Source organism: Orycteropus afer, unplaced genomic scaffold (genome assembly GCF_000298275.1).
Source record: "Orycteropus afer afer isolate SDZICR_OR568_19922 unplaced genomic scaffold, OryAfe1.0 scaffold00383, whole genome shotgun sequence".
Lineage (NCBI taxonomy): Eukaryota > Metazoa > Chordata > Mammalia > Tubulidentata > Orycteropodidae > Orycteropus > Orycteropus afer.
In genome coordinates, this window is record NW_006921970.1 from 924,700 (window position 1) to 928,901 (window position 4,202).

Consider the following 4,202-nt stretch of genomic DNA (forward strand, 5'->3'; position numbering starts at 1 on the left):
GATGATGGGCTCAAGTATAGCAGGGATTGTGGGGCTGGCACAGGATCGGGCAGTGTTTCGTTCTGCTGTGCATGGGGTCGCTATGAGTCGGAAACGACTGGACGGCACTTAACAACAACAACAACATCATTTCAACTGAGTCATTGCTTTCTAGCATGTCTCCACACTGAAAAACATTTTAACCATTAAGTTTACCCAAATGTTTTATTGTATTCATTGCCGAGATATTATTGAGCACATTTATAAAGGCTCATTGGATAATTTTTTAAATATTAGTTTAGGAGAACAATTTTGATACTTTTTCCTTCTTTACTTCCTTTTAAAATTTTTCTTAGGGGTTTTAATTTGTTTTTATCTTCTTTGCCCTGTGAATATATTTTATTGGGTTTTCTTCTTTCACTAGTAGCTGGCAAGCTCAAAGTCAAATTTGTATTCTGCCATATGCAGTGTATTTTCAGGATAAAACTTAAAGAATTTTTTTACCCTAATTTTTTTATAATCCCTAATTTTAATATTATTTTTATTGCATTGTGTACCTGTGTTTGTACAATATGTACATATAGTTGTCGTGTGCTGTTCAGTCATTTCTAACTCAAGTAATCCCATGTAACAGAGTACAACTGCCCTATTTTTTTTTGAACTATAATCTTTATGGAAGCAGATCATCAGGTCTTTCTCTCACAAAATCACTAGGTGGTTTTGCATTGCCAACTTCTTGATGAGCAGTTGAATGCTTAATTATTGCAAACTGATGGCTTAATAGGTAGGTAGGTAGATAGATAGATAGATTAATAGACAGATAGATAAATAATGTTATTATGTGCTGTCGAGTCATCTCCATCTCATAGTGACCCTGTGCAAAACAGAACAAAACACTGCCAGGTCTTGTGCTAGCCTCATGATCCTTGCTATACCTGAGCCCATTGTTGCAGCCACTGTGTCCTTCTATCACATTGAGGGCCTTCCCCTTCTTCATTGACCCTTCATTTTACCAAGCATGATATGCTTCTCCAGGAATGGTTCATTATGATAACATGACCAAAGTAGGTGAGACAAAGTCTGACCATTCACAGTACAAGGAGCATTCTGTCTGCACTTTTTCCAGGACAGATTTGTTAGCCCATGGTACTTTCAGTATTCTTCACCAACACCACAACTCAAAAGCATCAACTCTTCAGTCTTCCTTATCATTGTCCAGACATCCCATGCATAAGAGGTGGTTGAAAATATTATGGCTTGTGTCAGGTGCACCTTAGTTTTCAAGGAGATCTTTGCTCTTCATCACTTGAAAGAAATCTTTTGCAGCAGATTGTCCCAATATTATACTTCATCTGATGTCTTGACTGCTGCTTCCATTGGTGTTGATTGTAGAACCAAGTAAGATATAATCCTTGACAACTTCAATCTTTTCTTCATCCACTGTAAAGCTGTTTTTGGAATCAGTTGTGAGGATTTTTGTTTTCTTTATATTGAGTTGTAATATATACTGCAGACTGTAGTCTTCAATCTTCATCAATAAGTGCTTCAAGTCATCCTCACTTTCAGCAAGCAAAGTTGTGTCATCTGAATATTGCAGGTTTTTAATGAGTCTTCCTCCAATCCTGATGGCACGTTCTTCTTCATATAGTCCTGCTTTTCAGATTATTTGCTTAGCATACAAGTTGAATAAGTATGGTGAAAGGATACAACCCTGATGCACTCCCTTCATGATTTTGAACCATGCAGTATCCCCTTGTTCTGTTCAAACAACAGCCTCCTGATCTACAGGTTTCTCATGAGTACAATCAAGTGTTCTGGAATCTCCTTTCTTCTCAACATTATCCATAATTTGTTATGAGCCTCACAATAAAATGCTTTTGCATAGTGAATAAAACATAAGTAAACATCTCTCTGGTATTATTTCCTCTTAGCTATGATCCATCTGACATCAGCAATGATATCCCTTGTTCCATATCCTCTTCTGCATCCAGCTTGCATTTCTGGAAGCTCTCTGTCAATATACTGATGAAAGCATTTTTTAATTACTTCAGTAAGATTTTACTTGCATGTGATATTAATGATATTGTTCTATAATTTCCACATTGTGTGGGATCACCTATCTTTGGAATGGGTACAAATATGGATCTTTTCCAGTCAGTTGACCAGGTAGCTGTCTTCCAAATCTCTTGGCAAAACTGAGTGAGTGCTTCTGGTGTGCCTGCCATTTGTTGAAGCACCGCAATGGGTATTCTGTCATTCCTGGAGCCTTGTTTTTTGCCAGTTCCTTCAGTGTCTTCAACTCCTTCCTTCAGTACCATTGGTTCTTGATCATATGCCACCTCCTGAAATGAATGAACATCGGCCAATTCTTTTTGGTACAGTGACTCTGTGTATTCTTTCCATCTTCTTTTGATGCTTCCTGCATAATTCAATATTTTGCTTATAGAAACTTTCAATATTGCAACTTGAGACTTAATTTTTTTTCCTTAGTTCTTTCAGCTAGAGAAATGCCAAGCATGTTCTTCCCTTTTGGTTTTCTAATTCCAGGTTTTTGCACATTTCTTTATAGTAATTGGCTTTTTCTACTTGAGCTGCTCTTTGAAATCTTCTGTTCAGCTCTTTTATCTTGTCATTTCTTCCATTTGCTTAAGTTACTCTTTTTTCAAGGGCAAGTTTCAGAGTGTCTTCTGACATCCATTTTGGTCTTTTCTTTCTTTCTAGTCTTTTTAATGAACTTCTGCTTTCTTCATGAATGATGTTTTTGATGTCATCCCACAATTCCTCCAGTTTTCATTGGTGTTCAGTGCATCAAATCTATGTTTTAAATGGCCTCTAAATTCAGGAGGGATATTATCAAGTTCATACTTTGGCTCTCGTGGACTTGTTTTATTTGTCTTCAACTTCAAGTTGAAAGTCCATATAAGCAATTGATGGTCTATTCCACAGTCAACTCCTGGTCTTGTTTTGGCTGAAGATATTGAATTTCTCCATTGCCTCTTGCCCAGATATAGTCAATCTTATTCCTCTGTAATTCATATGGTGAAGTCCACATGCATAGTCGTGACTTATATTGTTGAAAAATGATATTTGCAATGAATAAGTTGTTGGTTTTTGTGTTAGATTGGGTTATCTAGAGAAACACACAAAAAAAACCCAGCAAGATATATATATATATTTAGAGAGAGAGAGAGATTTATCTTAGGCAAATGGCTCACAAGCGTATAGAAGCTGACAAGTCCAAGCTGCAAAGTCCGTCTCTGTAGGAGGTGGGGCCTGCAGCCGCCTTTTTTTCTGCAAGCACAGCGGAGCTGAGAGATTCAAGCTGGCATGCAGTATATTGGTTGTTGTTTCCAATAAAAGATGAATCCGAGATCTCCAGGGGAGCGTTGAGCCGCTCACTCAAGGAAGTCTGTAGTTCGGAATGCCGTTCTTCCAGATTGTCCTTGGAATATCATTGCAAGCAGGCCCCTAGGGAAACTCCCCTTGGGCAGACTGGCCACTCAGAACTCAGTCATCTGATCCCATCATGGGAACACCCACACAGAACTGGGGTCCAGCCAAGTTGACACACAGCTCCAACCATCACAGTCTTATTGCAAAGAATAAGTTGTTGGTCTGCATGGAATCTCCAGCATTATTTCTATCACCAAGGCCATATTTTCCAACTACTGGTAAACTCTTCTTTGTTTCCAACTTTTGCATTTCAGTCATTAGATAATCAACACATCTTGATTGTGTGTTTGGTCAATTTCAGACTGCAGAAGTTGGTAGAAATCTTAAATTTCCTCATGTTTGGCTTTGGCGGTTGGTGTGTAATTTGAATAATAGTAGTATTAACTGATGTTCCTTGTAAGCATATGGATATTATATTGTCACTGACAGTGTTGTACTTTAGGACAGATCTTGAAACACTCTTTGTGACAATGAATGCCACACCATTTCTCTTCAATTTGTTATTCTCAGTATAATAAATTGATGGGTTGTCTGACTCAAAATGGCCCAAACCAGTCCATTTCAGCTCACTAATGCCTGTTGTTGTTATGTGCTGTTGAGTCAGCCCTGACTCATAGCGACCCCTCCTTGGGTTTCCGAGGCAGTATCACTACGGAAGTAGGATTGCCCAACCTTCCTTCCAAAGAGTGCCTGGTGGGTTTGAACCACCAGCCGTCTGGTTAGCAGGCAAGTGTCTTAGCCACTATGCTACCAGAGCTCCCCCTTACTTA